The following is a 20065-nucleotide window of genomic DNA, read 5'->3' on the forward strand; positions in this document are numbered from 1 at the left end:
TGGGTTTTTCTTTTTTAGTCGTTTTCGTTTTGGTTTTATGGATTTTCTAGCTTTCAAAAATTTTCCACCTTCCCTGTGATCTATAACTTTCTCGAGAAAATTTTCTCCGATTCATATCTCTTCTCAATTTTTCCCTTCCTACCAATTTTTCACTCCACATTTATTTTCTCACCTAAATTTTATTTTTTGAATTTTCTGGGTTTTTCTTACAATTTTACGTACGTGCTTCCTCTCAGACTTTTCACACTTTTGAAATTTAAAAACTTGGAAAATAAAATGGAAAAGGTGGTTTGTTGCTTCTCTGACTAGACCGTTTCCATGATTTCACGTTGTAGATGGAGGTGCTCGGCAGGGAGGTTCTCGTCGGAGATAGAGGTGCAGTGGGGAGGGAAGTGGTTGCGGGTAATGGGTGATGGGCAAAGAGGGAAGGGGTGGGTGATGGGGGGTGGGAGGGTGGGCACAGGTGGAGATTTTGGGGAAAAAGGGGATCTGGGTTTTGGTTTTTTTTTTTAACTTTTCTTTAAATAATTATTTTAATATCTTAAAATTTTTATTAAGTGTTTAGCTACTTGGCACAAATGTGGCAGCCACGTCAGTACAAATGGGGATCCCATATTTGCCACATCATCACTTAACGGTTTACTTAATAGATTTTCTAACGGATGTATGAAATTGAAATAAAATGATAAGTAAATGTATGAAATTGAAATGTTTTAAAGATGTTGTAAGGAATTGAAATCGACCTCAAACCTAAGGGGGTAAAATGTAATTTACCCATTATTAAATCAAAGTTCACCCAAAATTGAAGCATAATTAATATATTTTTTTCCCCACCGGGCTATGAAGAACTTTGAGGGTAGGTTGCAACTTCGTCTAGTCTAGAGTCGGGCACTGTGTAGGAAGACTCACCCTAGCAATTTTGAATGTTTTGCTTATTTACAAAGTAAAAATTGGATCACATTTCAATAATCCATAAATCATTACAAGTGAAGGTGATACACGATTTAAATAACAAAAGATCCAATATTTAAATTTAAGAATTGTATCTAAAATGATTGGAAAAGTCGAAACAACATTGGATATAATTCGATCATTAGGAGCAAATCCATTATTTATCAGTCTAAATATTTTTAGGTTAAAATGTTTATAAAATAAATTATGATAATCTACGTAAATTTTTTTTAAAGAAAATTACTAAAAAAAATATTTAGCCAAAATTTATTTTTTAATAATCTAAATTTTTAAGCCAAAACCATTGGAAGGGAAATGTTGTTTTTGGTAAGGATGGTTTAGTTTCAATAGTCCGGTTTTTCGCCAAAATAAAAAACTGAACTAAAAATATTGCTTGGTTCAGTTTGGTTTCTTATGTCCGATTTAATTTTGGTTCGATTTTTCCGGTTCAGTTTGGTTTTTTAAAACCTAAAAAAATGTTGTTTTTGAATATGAATAAACATTGTCCATGAAGCGGGGGTGAGAATTGAATCTATGAAAATTAAAATATGGGTTAAACTCTGTTTACTACTCTGAAGTTTTGTGGTTTTCAACATTTAGTACACCAAGTTTTTTTCGTCCCAGAGTCATACCTAAGGTGTAAATTTTGGGACAGTCTCATACATCCGTTAGTCAAACTGTTAACTCTCCAGTTAACTGATGACGTGGTGCCCATTTGGACAATGACTGGACGCCACATGTCATTAAGAGTCCACGTGGAAATTAAAAATTAAAAATAATTAATTATAAAAAAATAAATATTAAAAAAAATTTTAAAAAAAAAAAAAACCTAAAAGCTTCCCGTATTCTACCCCCATTTCTTTACTCTGCAACGCCAACACCCCCTAGCGCACCCTCTCCCTTCCTCATCCCCCCACACCCTCTCCTTCCATTCTCTATTTTGCAACCCGCACCACACTCCCACCATTCTCTCATTTGCAACCCGCACCACCCACCCTCCCTCCTCCCTCCCTCACCTGAAATTATGCAACATCTCTCGAGCACATTCCCTTCCGTCAAGCTCCGGAACCCTAACCCTAACCCCCCAAAATTATCATCACCATTCTCGCTATCCCTGTCGAACAAATCAGAAGCATCCTCGAGCTCACCGTCCAAATCAAAATCAGAACCAAAATCTTGGTCTGTGTATCTCATTCTTTCCACCAATTCCCCAATCAAAATATTGGTGTGCGGTGGGTGGTGCGGGTTGCAGATGAGATGGAGGGTGGATGGGTGGGGGTTGCAGAGGAGAGAAGAGCGTTTCCAGCCCTGAGGGAGGGAGGGAGGGTGGGGGTTCATATAATTGAAGCTAAACTCAAAATCTATGAACTGGGAATCCCCAATTTTATCAAACAGCACCGAATTCCAAGAAGCCAACAACTGGGAAATTCTTTTGCCCAAAAAAAAAAAAACCGGGTATTCCCAAATTCATCAAAAACCCAAAATTCCACCCACCAAACAATCCCCAAAATCCACAATTCACCTAAACCAAGAATTACCCTGTAAAAACAATTGAAGGAGGCAAGATTGTGAATCGAAAAGCGTACCATAGCATAGAGTTTGGTGAACCCGTTAACCAAAGTGGGAGTCTTGGTGAACTTCTGCTAAAAAGCATCGCTGAGATTGTGAGCAGGGTTGGGGTGCAGGATAAGGATGAGGAAGATGAGGGTGGGGGTTAAGATGGATATGCAGAGGTTGCGGTCGATTTTTCGAGATTTGTTGTCAAATCTGCAGGGAGAGTGAGAGAGAGTGATGAACATTGAGGGGAATATGGGGGGTGGGGGAAGGTGGTGGTTGCGTACAAAGAAACTGGGCCGTCGAAGAGGATGAGGGTTGAGTGGGTGGAGTCAAAGAATGAGGGGGAATGATTGATGTGCAGAGGTTGGGTAGGTGCAGAGAAGAGAAGGGAGAGAGAATAGAGGGGGTCGGGACTGGGTTTTTTTCTTTTTTCTTCTTCTGGGTTGGGTGCGGGACTGGGTTTTTTTTTTTTTTTTGTTTCCTTCTTCTTCTTCTTTTTCTTGTGGGTTGGGTGTGGGACTGGTTTTTTTTTTTTCCTTCTTCTTCTGGGTTGGGGGCGAGACTGGGTTTTTTTTTTACCTTCTTCTTCTTCTGGGTTAGGGGCGCGGGGGGGGGGGGGGGGGGTGGGGGGTGGAGAAGGGATGGGGTTTTTTTTTAACTTTTTTTAATTAATTATTTTAATATTTTTTAATGACACGTGGCGTCCAGTCATTGTCTACATGGGCACCACGTCATCACTTAACGGGAGAATTAACAGTTTGACTGACGGATGTATAAAACTGTCCCAAAATTTACACTTTAGGTATGACTCTGAGACGAAAAAAACTTGATGTACTAAATGTTGAAAACCACGAAACATGAGGGTAGTAAACAGTTTTTTGCCCTTAAAATATATACAAGGACTGAACAAATAAGTTATAATAGTACTGAAACTGATCGAAGTGGGAACAAAGTATCCTCAACAAAGAGTCAGTCACAGGCATGTCAAATAAATAATCTCTAAGAGCATCTCCAAAGGAAATGTCAAATTTTGAACATAAAATTTAAATTTGACAACCTATGTGGGATTTTGACATCTTTTAAAGTTTTATTGTCCACCCGATATGTCAAATTAAATTACTATTTTATTATATTATAAAATAAATTATTAAATTAATAAAAACTTAATAAAAGGCATTTAATAATTATGAAATCCGGACCGTTCACCATTTCTTTTTAACAAGAGAGATCCGTTCACTTACCTTAATTGAACAAAAGGGAAACAAGTTAACAACAACATTAATTGCAATGATGATTAAACCAATAAAAATTAATAATTAATTTTGAAGTTGCTGTCAAATTTAACATTTCGGTTGGAGAACATTAGTGTGATTTTTTTTTTACTGTTATAGCTTATGTGGACATTTTAACATTTCCTTTAGAGATGTTCTAACGCTTTATATCTTCTTATGGTCCTCAGCAACTGATTGCATTAGTATTGGTATTAATTGAACAATTACATAAGATCAATCTAACCAACAAAAAGTAGCAATCAATTAAATCCATATAATAAAAAATTTACAAAACAAATCAAGCAATCTAAATTCCTCATCGTTTTTCCATTGTTTCTGGAAGAAATTTATGCAAATAATAACAAAATTGTTTAGGTTTTTACCTAACGAGATTGATGAATTTTGTAACAACGTCTCGTTCTTACGAGTCTTCTTTGTTTGCCAGCACGAACGCTACCGTTTTTGTATTCCGATGCATCTTGCCCAGCTAAAGAAAGCTTAAGCCAAGTCCACTATGCAAAGAATATTCCATATCCCTTCATTGTTAAATAAAGATTTAACCAAATAGATATTTTTTTAATCCATATCTTATTTGGGTGGATTATATTGTTTTATTAAGTCCAATAAAATTAGGAAATTTTAACGAAAAACTCCCGGTACTGTTTATTTTTACGAAAAACTATATTTTTACACTAAAAAGTCAATCCTAGTACTATTCATTTTATCCTTTATTTTTGTCCTTATCGTTAAAATTCAAAGTTTTCAAACCATTTTCATTAGTTTTCCTATAAAATTATCATCTCTCACCCAAATAGGAGTGGTGTCCTCACATTCACAACACTATCATCATCCTCTCGTTTTCATATTCACAAGGGCGTATTGTGGCGCGACCTATTGAAACCATATACAACATACGAACGAAAATCAATAAACTATTCTCATCTTTTACATGAACACTGACCAGCTAATAAGCCATTTAAACGTGGTGTAATGACAAATTGTCTTCTCTAAGCATTCATGCCAGTCCAACTAGACTTGACTGCTTTCCCAGACATGCAGTAATGATTGTTGACCGCCTTATATGAGTATGCCAAAGTAGAAATCGTCAAGTATCCTCTTTTTGACATTGTCTTGAATCCAAATGGTACACATATTGGATTAAAATCCAGTGGCTCACATAGTAATGAAGAAGGGATTCATTCATTACACCCACTATTTTGGTCGACTTAAGCACATATAGTTGTCTGAATCATCATACGAATCTTATTACAATCCCTATGCCAATACCTGACCTGAATCTCTCAGTACAGATGCCCTTTCAGCGCCCACCTGACAACTCACATTCAACTGTAATCGGGCTACTTGGAGTAATGGAAACACATACATAAATTACTCCAAGATCGACTTTCTCCATAATAATAAGGTCACATCTTAGTTCTCTCTCTAAGATGACATATCAGATAATATATGGCATTCTTTGCTGTGCCAAGTAATGCATGCGTCCGGATGCATTCTCTACGCCCAGGACATGTCTGGATGCACTCTATACATTGAAGACATGAATCTCTCAACTTGCTCACTATCTCAAAGCGCCAAGGTGAAATTTCGGGTGAAAGAACCAATTCAAAGCCCAGTGACACATAATGAAGATGTGTCTGCATCATTTCACTTACATGTATGAAATATGGTACCAAACAATAATCATGTCAAGAGCAACTCGTGGATATAACCATGTATGTTGCTCAAGATGCGTCTCTAGACTGCACCTTTTTTGTGCACTTCTATTTGAAACAATCATTTCTGATAGGAGCAAGCATATGTTTGGATCTTCCCATATTAGAGACTAATTGCATGGACTAGGGCAGTTATTTTCTGCATTCAAGTACAGTTCCCCATCTCTTAGGCTATCTAGTCTTTGCAAGATCCTCAAAACCTCATGTTTGAACTTCAAGTACGCCATCTACCCTCTAAATCTATGACTAACTTGAACTCTATAGTGGGTTAGGCAATATAAATTTGTTTCTCATCCTTTGAGAGCATTTAGGTGTTTCACCTTATACTATATATGTTGCCTTTCTCTCTTTCCATTACCTACCCTTAAGGGATGTCTCTAGTCCACCTTAAGGTCACTAGAAGGGAAGGGCAAAGGTCCCACCGTGATTTTGAAGCTCTCTTGATTTATTCACATGAGAATATTCAAAAGTTTGCTTAATGAACGCAATTAACTCTAAGTTAATTTTATGATTGCTCATATCAATATCAAAGGCGGCGTGACTCGTTTGTATTTTTTGATTTGGATTGGCACTGCCTAGAGAACACAAGGCAGCGTGAGTTTGTGTGGGTTGGTTTTAGGTTTCAAAACTAGCTAGAAAGGGTTTGGTTAGCTGTAATTTGCACAACGACATTGAGTTTAGGATTAAGGAACATATCGGTCGAAAACTGCACTGACGCCAAGATAAAAGTTGATTTAGGATTTTGAATATTTTTCGTCTTTTATTTCTCTCAATAGGAGGACAATATACATATATAAAAGTACAAGGATGTCTAGGATATGGAATCCATATTCTGGGAACACTGAATTCCTATTCTAGATATATTGACTCATGCCAATATGCATTGAATTCTTGCAGTATATTGACTCTTGCCAACATACATTAAATCCCTATTCTAAGTATATTGACTCACACCAACAAAAATTACGTCACAATTTTGAAACAATAAAAAAAAATGTGTGTGAGAAAGTTGTGGAAACATACATTGATGGACATTGATGGTATGTAAAAGGACACATATAACACTCGTCTTAATATGATGGATCTATCCAGGCACCAAGCATAATTTGCACCCCGTACAAGTTGATGGTCGAATACGGATGCATCCGGCTTGTGACACATTATATTTGAAACATAATAGGGGTCTATGCGAATTCATAAATTCAGTGAACACTAAACCCCAAAACCGAAGTTTTAACGCACATATACCTTTGTTGTAGAACTCGTATGAATTACAAATTATAGTCCAAACAAGGTAACTCATGCGCATAATCCACATTTTTAGTTAATAAAGACACTCATTTGTATTTGGGACTGGTGTTATGAATGTGAATTATTACAAAATTCATATATAAAAGTAGGGATTTTGAAAATCAGAAGGACAAATCTTGTCCGTTTGATTACTAGAGCAATTTTGAACAATCAGAATGGATAAGATTTAGATGTCTGCAAATCAGCAAGGTCCTCCAAAGCTTGTAAAGTACAAAGCTGCAATTGTACGAAGCAATTTCGAAAAATCAAACTGTACCACATTGACATTGTAGTACATTTAAATCCAATATATAATAAATAAACGTGTATATGGTCAAACAAGAAGATTTGTACTAGAAAGAAACTTGTAGTACAATGGAGTGAAAATAGTACACAACTAAGTTCTAAGTTGTGCTATATATTACCATTCTAAGGCAAGGAAGTTGTACAGAGATAAGCCAAAGCGATAGAGGGGTTCCACAGGAGTGACCTGAGATCACATGTAGCATTTATGTATTGCGCTTGATGTGTTCTCAGGTCGCCCCTGCGGTACCTTCTCTACCATATCATTGCACTGCTGTAGATTTGAATGGACATTGACAACGGACCCGAAGTGTTACATAGAAAGGTGAGAAAGTTCTACCATGTTTCGGTGTATTGAAATATAAGACACATTACTTAGCTCTCGACTGCTTGCATATATTATTTTGACCAAAATTGAGTTTTATAGGTCTCATGGCACTACATTGTTTCAGTTCCCACTTCTCTTCCTAGTAATCCAGGAACCTTTTCTGCGACATTATTGACATCCCGCCAGAAAACCCAACAGCTCGAGGCAACATTCCAATCGGACGCCGGTTCCATGATTTGGCGAGAACCCATTTGTTCGTATTTTCGTCATCAGCATCTGTCTTCTTCAATTCCTTGCTCTTCATTTTGCGACATTAATCAGTTGTAGCTTTTTTGCCGCTTGGCTTATGATTCATCTTGCTTTATATATAGATTATTTGTATTTTGAAGAACACTACAACAACATCTTCGGCAGTATCCGAATGTGATGAAACTCAAAAGCAGTCCTTTGTCAGCTGTGCAAGATGGAGGAGAGAATCCGTGAGCCTGTTATTAGCAAAAGCTGATACAACAAGCCATTTGCATAGGAGCTCAACCAGAATTGCTTTGGAGATGGTTTTTTTTCTGCTCAAGAAACTTTTAGTTCCGCTTCAAAATCTTTTTCATGACGAGGTTCTAATTCTTTGAAATTTCCGACAAGCCGTGTGAACAGAGATGAGAGGGGTTCAACCTCTGCCCTGGCAACCAGGATAAGAACATTTGGATACTTTCAAGTTTTGAGCACTTGAGAAATCCATCAGACGCTCAATTTTGGTGAAGCAGAAGACTTTGTATATCCAGCTTTACACGACGTTGAATTCATGCTAGGAACTGAGAGTATCAAATGCATAATTCAGCACAAATTAAAAGCAGGTGTGTGCACTCTGAAATTAGACTCCGAAACTAAATACACACCATCCACCTAAAACTGCATCTGGCTAGCTGCCATGAACAATGAACATGCTTTAGGGAAACATAGTATTTTGTACATTCCTGTTTAGTAGCTACCAAATGTAATACAAAGGTTGAAGTATGTAATTTGATGACAGGAAGAAAGAGGAAATATATATCAGCATTCATACTGTATCATGTAAATATCATAAGATTCTATGCAGAACCTCAGCATAAGTTTACCAGTCAATCTGAATATGGAATAAACAAATATAAAGAAATTAAGGTCATGTGATTACCCTTCTCATACATCACTCCTTCATGAGTCTCAATCATATCAAGGACTGCGTTCGGAAGAGCCAGAAGTAACTCCGGTTCCTTATTACTTCCAAACTACAGCCAGATTCCATTCAATACTGTTCTTTAAACCATGTTTGCTTCAACTAACACTACAGATAATAGAGAGAGATGATAAGAATTTATTTACGAAGAAAGCGGCTGGAACTTACATGAAAAAAGAAAAGTAATTTGGTAAACTCTCTCTCAAAATCTCACCCAGGTAGGTCGTACCCAGTGCACAAGGCTACCGCTTTACGCAGGGTCTGGGAGAGGTAAATCCATTCACATTGATTGTTGATGGGACATAGAGCTTACAAAAACTCTTCATGTTACACTTACAAGAACCCCTTCTAAAGGAAATCTTAAATTGAAGATGTAATAAATAAAATTTACTATTATTAAGGGGAGTGGGGAGTGTTTGAAACTATTATATTAAACTAGGGGAGGGGAGAGTTTTGAACTCAGGACGCATGGTTAAAACCCAACACCCTATCGGCCTATCCACTAGGATATTGGACCACATGCAAAAAATTGGAAATAATAAGCCGCTATATCAAAAGAACTCCTGACAACAACTTTGGATGCTTAAAGACTTCCAAATGATTTGTACAATGAACATATACATCTGCTATATATGGAGTTTCAAAAGGTTGGAGTTCTTTCTGAGAACTACCAAATTTTAGTAAATGGTTTCCTTTTACATACTACAATATTTTTTTTTTGGGGGGGGGGGGGGGGGGGGGGGAGAGAGAGAGAGATAGAGAACACATGACGATAAGGGAGTAAAGAAAAGAACAGAGATGTAAGAACACAACAATAAAGAAAGCTCACCTTATGATTGCCATACAATATAACATGGCCAACATTTCCTCTGAAAGTGAAGCATCACTTGATTGATTCGTTTACAATTATCTAAATCATGTCCAATCTATAGTTCACAAAATACATACATGAAGTTAGCAAAGTAGAACAAACACATTATCCCCCGCCCCCGTCGGGAAAAAAAAGACATAAGAAGTTGATCTGAAAAGGCTCGGAGGAGTGGAGTTGGGTGAAAAACGTACCTAAACTGAGGATCTTTTTGCTGAATTTCAACAATCGTTTCGGTAACTTCAACCGCAACAGGAAGACATCCTCTGCTTCTCCATGCTGATATCGGTTAACAACAATTCAAAGATGAAGACCATATATGAAATTGCCAGAAACCTCCACAAAACTCAATTAAAAGCAAAACCCACTTGAAAAAATAAAAATAAAAACAAGAGTATGTCCATTGTTTTCAAAATTATCGCAAAATATGAAGTTGGATTCTCTTACTCTTCTCAAAGCGGAGGCCAGAATCAGGTGAATTCGAAAAGAGAGATTCAAGCCACTCGTCCCAGCTCAACCAACGCACCTATTTGTAGTTGTACGACGGCGGCGTTGATATGCCCAGGTCCTCATAATCTCTTGATTCTTCCGAAAACCCTAAAAGTGCCTCCACTACAACTCTTCCACTCGCTCCAGCAACACTAACCACAGTTAAGAACATCTCCAGCGTTGCAAAGCTCCCTAGGGAGTCACTATTGAAGAGCCTGTAATTGGCTTTTCATCTCCACGTATACGCTGAATGGCATGGTAATAGAAAATAAAATATTAATATTTTTTTTATTTTATAAAAATAATACAAAATAATTTTAATTGTAATTTCGGATAAGATTTTTAATCGTTCTCGTTATGTCATGTGTCATTATCTGATAAGATAATTTTTTGTGATAGATTTTGATAAGATATTTATCCAATGTCGTGCCACGTGTCGTTACCTTTTTAGAATCATTGATGATAGATTTCTAATAAGATTTTTAACCAATCACGTCACGTCACGTGTCACAATTTGTTTACAATATTTGAGGATAGATTTCGATTAGATTTTTTACGAATAACGACATGTCACATAGCATTATATACAACATAATCATTTCTTTTTCCTCCATATAACCCACCATCCATCTTAAGAAATCACACACCAAAATAAAAATCTCTATCATTATTCATAGTTTCTGCTTCCTTCTTACAATGTCTTCTTCTTCAAGGATGTTGTGGGAAATCGAGGAGCAAGAGAAAGAATTATTTAAGCAAGGGGAAGAAATGTTCAATCTCCATGTGGCCCAAAATGAGATGGAAGATGAAAAGGATCGTAGAAGGAGAGACAACGAAGCAAGAAGCCAAAGAGCCTCACAGTCTCATCGAATCATCCAAGTTGTGGCTCAGATCTCTAGGCCCAGCCGTTCCGCAAACCTTGATAGAAGCACGCAACGACGAGATACGGATCTCTTGGACGATTATTTTGTTCGTAACAGTGCATTCCTTGATATGTACTTTAGACGTCGTTTTATAATGGAATGACATTTGTTCAACAAAATTATGATTGCTGTTTGCAATCATGATTCTTACTTTGTGCAAAAAAAATGATGTTTTTGGTGTTATGGGTCTCCTTCCTGAGCAAAAAATTATTGCTGCCTTGCGGATGCTTGCATATGAAGCATCTGCATACCAAGTGGATGAGTGAGGGAGGATGGGAAAATCAACCATTCTTGAGTCCCTGATGAGGTTTTGCTCTGCAATCGAATCTATCTACACCGCAGAGTACCTTCAGAGACCTACTGAAATGGACTTGCAAAGGCTTTTGAAGAAGGCCAAGATGCGAGGTTTTCCTAGGATGATTGGAAGTATCGATTGTATGCACTGGACCTAGAAAGATTGTCCAAGTGCATGGCAAGGAGCTTATGGGGACAGAAAATGAGCAAAAAGTATAATTTTGGAGGCGGTGGCATCATTTGACACATGGACTTGGCATGTTTTTTTCGATGTTCCGGGGGCTTAAAATGACCTCAATGTCATTCCCCAATCCCTAATGTTCAACGATGTCCTGCAAGAAAAAACACCAAGAGTCACGTACTGGGTCAACAGACGTAAGTACCACGGGCCATACTACCTAGCAGACGACATTTACCCAAGGTGATCATCTTTTGTCAAAACACTTTGCAAGCTGTCAAGAGGGACGTAGGAATGATGTGGAACGTTGTTTTGGTATCCTCTAAGCTCGTTGGGCGATTGTCAAGGGTGCTGCCAGAATGTTTGATTTAGAATCGCTTCGATCCATCATGATGACGTACATCATTCTTCACAACATGATTGTGGAAGATGAGTACGATTATGATGTCGTTGATGAATATTAGCCAGACAAGGTGAACAATTCCAAAACACAAATATATTGTGCTCATGACTCCACCGAAGAACCCGTGCGACACGAGCCATTACAAAGGGATGCACGTTACAATGAAATGCTCATTCAACGATATACTGTGCTTCAGGACCCATATATGCACAATGAAAGGCAAATTGACTTGATAAAGCAACAGTGGGAATTGAAAGAAGCTCAAGAAACTTAAGTTCATTTAGTGTGTTTATTTTTATTTGGTATGTTTATGTAATTTTATTTGGTGTGTTTATGTTCTTTGAATAAAGATTCTCTTAGTTTAAATAAATTACCAAATCAAATAAATATACTCTTAGTTTAAAAAAGTACTAAATTCAATAAATTGGAAACAACATAAAGTCCTCTATTCAATAAATAAGAAATTACAATCCAAAGTGATTGGAAAATTATAGGCTCCGATTAAAAACAAATTCCCTAGTCCCTCGTGAATGGAAAATCATCACCTAACCAATTTGTGATGCTAGGATCATCTCCTCTTGTGGTGCTAGGACCATCTCCTCTTGCTTTCGCTTCCCTTGCACCTCTTTCGCACCACGTCCGCTTTCTCCGAATTCCAAAAATATTTAGAATTCGATGACTTCCCCTCTAAATGCTCCTTCATAATGTCACGATCTTGTTGAGCATTTCTTTCTTCTTTAATCTCTTCCCTTTCTTGCCTAAATAGCTCTATTTCTCTCTCATTAGGTTGAAATAGTCTCTCAGTAGCTGCAACTTTTGCCTCCTTTCTAGTGTTATCAGCCTCAAATTTAACCATTTCCCTCGCCAAAGTCAATTCACCTTTGTGAGCAAGTTCTTCCATATATTTTGCATAATCATTCTTGGAAGCACTCACTTTTCTCTTTGAAGCCTTCTTACCTTGAGGCCTAATTGGATAACGGGTCGACCCCGACGCTTGTGCAGAGGGCGTTTCCTGCACTTCTTCCGCGTCATCTTCATGAACATGCGAGGCATGATCGGGCGTAGAATGTAGAGGGGTGCTGTTTATGACAACTTCTGGACCGACAGGCACAACTTTAAATTTAGGACAATTATTGACAATATTCCAACATTCCCACCGGTTGAATGATTTGTTTTTGGTTTTGGCATTATACCAAGCTTGTGCTTGAAGTGTCTACACAATGCTAGAGAAGAAATAATTGTAATCAAAGTAGCTAATGTAAATTTAGGTATGGTACAAACAAATAAATAATATATTTTTACCTGATCAACTAAATTTTCCCCACTTCGAAGATTACTATTAGCTTGTGCCAAGGCATCTCTCCACATACTAAATGATTGTCTGAGTATTCTCCAACAACTGGACATCGATTATTTGGTTCCTTTCCCACCAATTTTCTCAAGATAATTGGTATGAATAAGACTTCACATTTCTCGTAACTGCATCTCATTACCCGTAATCAGATCACGAGTAACTTCAACCTAACTAGAACACAACGTAACATCTTTAATAAGTGTCTAATTCGTACTTGCATCATTAGTCATTTTGTTGAAAAACAATTGGATTGAAACTTTGAGAGAAAGATAGGAATGTGGTTGAAAGTATTTGAGAAAATATGAAATTATGGTGTAAGGTAGAAGATAATGAGAAGATATTTATAGAAAAGTAAAATCAATTTTTTTTTAATTTTTCAAAATTTTATTAATTTTATTAATCTTTTATTCACATAATTAATTTTTGTTGTTGGATTTAAAAAAAATTGAAATCTAACCCTCCAAATTGTGCCACGTGGCACAACAATAAAATTTCAGAATTTTTTACTGTGCTTTTTTTTAAAATTTATAAAGGTGAATAATGTGGACCGTTGATCTCAAATTCAACGGCTGAAATTAAAGAAGGTTTGAATTTTGTTTTTACTGTTGGAAATTCAACGGTTCACAAAATGTAACTGTTGAAATCCAACGGACACGAAGGTGCCACGTGGCCTCCAATGGTAACAGCTTTTTCAAATCAACCTTTCACCTCTTTGTTTAATTCCTTCAAATTCCTTCACCCAAACCAATGGCCGCGCCTTTAATCGAGCTTCCTTATCTTGCTGCTAACTATGATTCTCAGTTCAAACCTCTAATGGTGAGGGTGCAAAGTGAAGAAGAAGCAAAAGTTTTTGCTAATCTCCGTCGGCATCTTCTAAACGGTTGCACCATCACATGGGAGAGGGGCCATAATGTCCAAAATCCCTTGCCACAACCTTCAGATCCCAAACATCCTTGTACTAGAATCCACCATTGGTATTCGGATTTGGGTTTGAGGTTTCCTCATTCTTCATTCCCCTTTTCGAAAACAATTGTTGAATTGCTTTGGTGTTGCTCTATGTAACTTGACCCCCACTGCATTTCGTATACTCTTCTGCTTTGAGTGCCTGAACAAGTGGTATGGGGCAGAGCTGGGTATCTAGGAGTTTTCCATGTTTTACACTATGCACAAGCAAGGTTCTAAAAAATGCTAGGCGTTAGTCGGGCCGCTGGTAGGGGCCTAGCGCCTAGGCTGAAGGAAAATTTGTGAAAAACATGTTCATTTGAGCAACATCTATTGCATGTAATTAACATTTAAAGGTAGAATCGTGCTTGTATGCACTCAAAACAAAACATTACCCATGAAATTCAAAGCCTAGTAGAAAGGTGAACCAAGACTCAACTCAAGAACAAAGTGAGTTGAGAGATTTTATTCCTTTGTTGATTCCTCTTTGCATAAGCAAAGGCTAATCACCCAAGGAGAGGGCCTTCATTCCTTGCTTCTTAGTTCCATCGATTTCTTGGAGGAGGATGGTAGAAAAGATTCTCCAAGTTCCCAAAATTGAGAACCTCTAATTTTTCCACACCAAGGAGGGACTTGAAGAAGAGATGAGTGACCTTGGAGGATGAGAGATTGCTAGCTAATCTCCTCCAAATGGGCCGGCCTCTTAGAGAGAAAGGGAGAGCATTGTGTTCTCATCCTTTCCCTAAAAGAAAACCCTAAGGATGAAATGGCTATAAAGTTGCCTTTATACCACCTCACAATGGAGTGGCAAACATGCAATTAAAGTAAGTTCACTACCCTCCTCTATTTGGCCGGCCTTAAGGGTTTATTGGGCTTTCAAGCCCTTTGTTTATTCAAGTTGTCATACAACTTGAGTTAATGGGCTTGACATTCAAATCTCATTGGGCCTTGCGGCCCAAAACTAACCTGAGGTCTTTAACGAATTTTATTCGTTTGATTAATTAACATATTAATTAATCCTTGCCATAAATAATTAAACCATTTAATTATCCTTACTCATCTCCGTTATTTCTTCAATCTCTACCTTACACGGTGTACGATCCGTTAGGTTCCTTTTAGCGAGGCAGTAGGCGATTAGACCTCTTTCAAATCGATTGTGAATTGAAACTTACTTTCAATTCTCCCTTTAGTGATTATACACGTTTAGGGCTTCCACAAACCATGAGTGACACCTAGCAGTATATCATGGTTACCCAAGCTAATCAGAAGAGGTGGAGAACCTATTCAGTTTAGGATTACAATGCAATACGGTCTTTCTCTAATACAATACTCTTGACCACATTGTTTGGTTTGATAGTTTATTCATGTCTACTATCCAATGTGATTCTCTTAGTTATATGATTACCTTGAATGTGATTTGGAACGATTTCCTAAATCTCATTCATACTCTGGCCAGAGATTCTTAATCATATCATAGAGTATTCTCCCTCAAAAGGTTTGAAGGTTAGAGATCCCTTGTTGCGCATTCACTTGCCTCCATTGCTAAGTGGCTTAACCCCAACTATGCCGTGGACACCCTCTGATGGAGTGACTTTGACATAGTCAAAAATCAAGGACCTAACCACAAGACAACTATGATGCCTCAGGTCAAAGGACTACTTTGCATTATCCCAACCATGAGTTCTTATGTGACATAAGTATGAGAACTCCTCGTTGATCGTGTTCAGTGGACTCATTCCTTATTGAGCACCTACATGCTTGTCTTGGTGTCTATCACACCAATGACTCGAGACCAGTCACTCTCCCTAAGAGAAGACATAGCACGTACTGATCTTAACGGACTGTCAATGCCCAATTGGCAATCCTATGATCAGGAACATTTAGGATATGTATACGAAAGAGAATGGTCTCATGAATCTAACTTCTTTAAATTACATTCTCCTAATTACATATTCATTGGACTTATCGTTTAAGCATATAACATTTATATGAGACAGCTTCAAACAATAATCTTCGCCCTTGACATTAAACTAGATTAGTTTAACATGTGAAATGTCCGTAAAGTATCATCATATGATTGGTTTTAGGGCACATTTCCAACATAGGCGGCCTAGGCGGATTTATGTATATTTATTATATATATTAAAAAATATGAGTATATTTGTAAAATTTTAGGACTTTTTATGTTAGTTTTATAACATTTACTCAGCCCACATATTTGAATTATTATTGGGCTTTGCTTATCATTTAATAAACAACCACATCTCAGCCCACAAATTCTTATTCCCTAATGACAGAGACAAAAAATGACAAAAAATAAATGACAGAGACGTGGCAAACAACCACATCTCTCTTCCCACAACTCTTTTCCCACTTTATTTCTTATCAACCCGTGAACCTATCACAAAATCCCAAAAGTCTCTCTCTCTCTCTCTTTCCAGAAACCTCTAGCGCCCACTTTATTTTTATTAACCTATGATCACAAAATCCCAGAAATGTATCTCTCTCTCTCTCTCTCTCTCTCTCTCTCTCTCTCTTTCTCTTTCTCTTTCTCTCTTTTTCTCTCTCTTTCGAGAAAACCATGGCTATCTCTCTTGTTATTTTTCCAGAAACCTCTAGCAAAGCAATGGCTATATTTAGATGCGGACGCAGATGGGAGTTTCGATGCAGATACGAGAGTTAGAGTTCCAGATCCGATGAGAGTTCGAGAAGGAAAAAGTTGCAGAGCCTTCGACGATAGCAAGAATTTCAAACCGTCTTGAGCACCGCCTAGAGTGCCTAGGCGGCCGCCTAGATATCCACCGACTTTTGTAACGATTTCCCCCCAATCGCATCGGGAGACCACCGCCAAACGCCTAAGCGGCTGCCTAGGGCAGCTCCGGCCCCCACTACTTCTTCTAACCCAAATGAAATCTAAATCCCCCACCCGCCTTACTTCCTTATCCCCACTCATTTTTCTCTCAACTAATCACTAAAATGGCTAGGAATTTGGAGTATAAACAGAAGCTAAATTTAAAAAAAAAAAATTGATGGCATATTGGGTGTGTGCGATGTTATGTCTACGCATTCCATTAGAACAACTCCAGCGTGGGAGCCCTCATTCCCCGACTATTCACAATTCAATCCACCCTGTGACCAGTAACCACCCTTAATGAACAGTAACTACCTTTTGCATCTCCACCGTTGCACTTGAATAACCGTGGCAATAGGCAATAAAATATAGTTTTTTAAAAATAATACAAAATAATTTTTTATTTGTAATTTCGGATAAGATTTTCATAATCTTTGAGGATAGATTTCGATCAGATTTTTAATCGTACCTGCATCAGCAGTCATTTTGTTGAAAAAAATTGGATTGAAACTTTGAGAGAAAGATAGGAATTTGATTGAAAGTAGTTGAGAAATTATGAAATTGTGGTGTAAGGTAGATGATAATGAGAAGGTATTTTTAGAAAAGTAAAAACAATTTTTTTTAAAATTTTTTTAGATTTTTTTTTGAATGTTTTATAATTTTTTTTTAAATTTTTATTGAACTAATTAATCTCTGCTGTTGGATTTAAAAAAAAATTGAATTCCAACACTCCAGATTGTGCCACGTGTCACAACGGTAACTTTTCTTAATTTTAAAACTATTTTTTCTTTTATTTATTTATTTATAAAGTAGAATAATATCAACCGTTGATCTCAGATCCAACGGTTGATATTAAATAAGATTTTTTTATTTTTATTACCGTTGCAAATCGAACGGTCCAATTTAAAGAGTCGTTGAGATCGAATGGACCGTGGGAAGCCATGTGGCTTCCCAACAGTAACCTCGGCAGAATGTGACACTGGCCCCATACTCTGAAAAGTTATCGGCTAACGCAGCCCCAAGCGCGAGTGAGTCGCACGCGCCTGACAGAAAAAATATAAAATTGGGCTGACGCCATGATGACGTCAGCCCTGGCGTCACATCCACTCGAGCTCCCGGGCTGGCAATTCCTCATAGACCCGAAGCTTGAGCCTCCACTCTCCCTCGGGCTGCCTAAACTGGAGTTGCTCTTAGGGTTTGGGTCGAAAGGGATGCGTTAGATAGCATGGAGGTCGATGGCTAGGTTTTGGGTTGGTAGGTGCAGCAAGTGGAAAGGTACGAATGGAGGAGATGACGAATGGGAACAATGCTGAAGATGACGGGCTGGACGACATTGTCTGATGGGCTGAGAGATTGAGAGACAAGCCTTTATTTTCCGTTTTTCTCTTTTTCATTTTGTTTTTTTATCTCATTTTCATTTTTTATATATTCTAGAATTAATAAATTAATTATTTGTGTGTAATGCCACATCAGCACACTAACAAAAAATTTAAGATTTCTAACGAAAATACTATATTGGTATTAGGGACAAAACTGAGGAGTTTGGCCAATCTCAAGGACTACTTTGGCTAAAAAGCTAATTTATAAAAAAGGCCTTCTTAAGATAGTATTTAAAAAATTCAATATATTAATACTAGAAAGCAATAACTAAAATTGAAACAAACTTTAGAACTCACGCTAATTATATCTTTACATAATAAGTAAAGAAAGTTACAAAAATAACCATTACTAAATAAACAACAATTAGTTCAATCTTAAGAAACCAAATAACAAAACCTTCAAAAAGTACAACATTAAAGTTTCACTTAAAAATGGTTGTCCGTGCATTTTTTGCTGCAAAATCATCATTAAATTAAATTGTAAGGGCCACTAAAGTATTATTAAGTTGCTAAAAAAATCAGAAAACTAGAAAAGCTTTTTGTTTTTACCAAAAAAATGGGAAAGTTGAAAAATAGGTAGTTGTAGGTCCCACTTGAAACTTTTTTCGCGTTTAACTGTGTAAATATTTTCGGATGATACATTTGAGCTCTGTGCGGCTGGACACTTCTCTTCCATCACCCTCCCCACCTTCCGGGCGCCCCACCAAAACCACCACTGCAAGAAATCCATAAATATGGTTGATTTGAATGAAAATCATTATTATTTTTGTCTCTTTAGATATACGATTACAAGAGGAACAAACCTTGAGGGCAAAATAACTGCTGACCAATGAACATTTCTGACTGTCAAGTCAGAAATCTGTATCAAGTTGAAACCGATGTGCTCAGGCTTAGGAGACTGTTGCATGCCGTGTGTTGATAAGTTGTAAAACAAGTTTAGGTATAACCTAAAACTATGAGAGAATCTAGGGTCAAAGAGCTTTATTGCCTCCTCAATCTGTACGATGAATTGAATACCAAATCCAACTAGATTTGGCGGTTTGGGTTAGGTACGTCGAATCAGGATTCATCTCACTTGCCTTGCGGCCACTCAAGCTAATTTGGCTTGACCCCGAAGGTATTCGTATAATGGGTTTTGGTGGACAAGAAGTCCAACCCATATTCTTTTATCTTAAACTCACATGCATATTTTATTTTACTTTTCTATTCTCATGGGATACCTAGCAGACCCTTTTTAACGGTATCGTACAGTATATATTCATTCATATGCATATGAAAAGCTTTATACTCTTTCCTAAGACATATAAAAATACAAACTACTTCAAAATTCTTTATGCATAAAGGACGGAAGTGCATTGTTACTATGTTAATATGTTAATATGGTCGAAAATGTATCGACAACATATTAATAATTTTTATTGACGATAATATAATATAATCACATTTTATATGAATCGAGATATATAGACAAATGTTCGTTCTAAAGTTGGACTATACAAATTACAATAAACTTTGATATGGATGCATGACCAAATATAGGGATGAACTAGTTAAAAAAATATATTATGCAACTGAAATAATAAATTTTAATTCTAATACAAAAGGAGCGAATGACGAACTGCTCTGGTGGATTCGCCTTTCACTTTAAACTATTGTATTACAATTTTCCATTCTCTCAGTCGAGCTTAGAATAAAAATATTACTAGTAATAAAAAGAATATAAGCAATTTTACTTTGATAA

At 37.1% G+C, this 20065-nt stretch overlaps 2 long non-coding RNA genes across 3 annotated transcripts; one reads left to right on the forward strand and one right to left on the reverse strand.

The window, feature by feature from the left end:
• Nucleotides 1-7095: 7095 nt before the first annotated feature.
• Nucleotides 7096-10233, reverse strand: LOC126614737 (uncharacterized). 2 transcript variants are annotated; one of them, XR_007620508.1, is made up of 5 exons: nt 9959-10233; nt 9706-9790; nt 9473-9569; nt 8602-8751; nt 7096-8242 (listed from the first exon to the last, which is right to left on the reverse strand). It is a non-coding gene; the product is annotated as an uncharacterized LOC126614737 (long non-coding RNA). The 2 variants fall into 2 exon arrangements; XR_007620507.1 differs by having other exon boundaries at nt 7096-8353.
• Nucleotides 7340-8592, forward strand: LOC126614738 (uncharacterized). Its single transcript, XR_007620509.1, has 2 exons — nt 7340-7430; nt 7533-8592. It is a non-coding gene; the product is annotated as an uncharacterized LOC126614738 (long non-coding RNA).
• Nucleotides 10234-20065: the final 9832 nt, after the last annotated feature.

The sequence above is a fragment of the Malus sylvestris genome, chromosome 3 (genome assembly GCF_916048215.2).
Source record: "Malus sylvestris chromosome 3, drMalSylv7.2, whole genome shotgun sequence".
NCBI classification, from domain to species: Eukaryota; Viridiplantae; Streptophyta; class Magnoliopsida; order Rosales; family Rosaceae; genus Malus; species Malus sylvestris.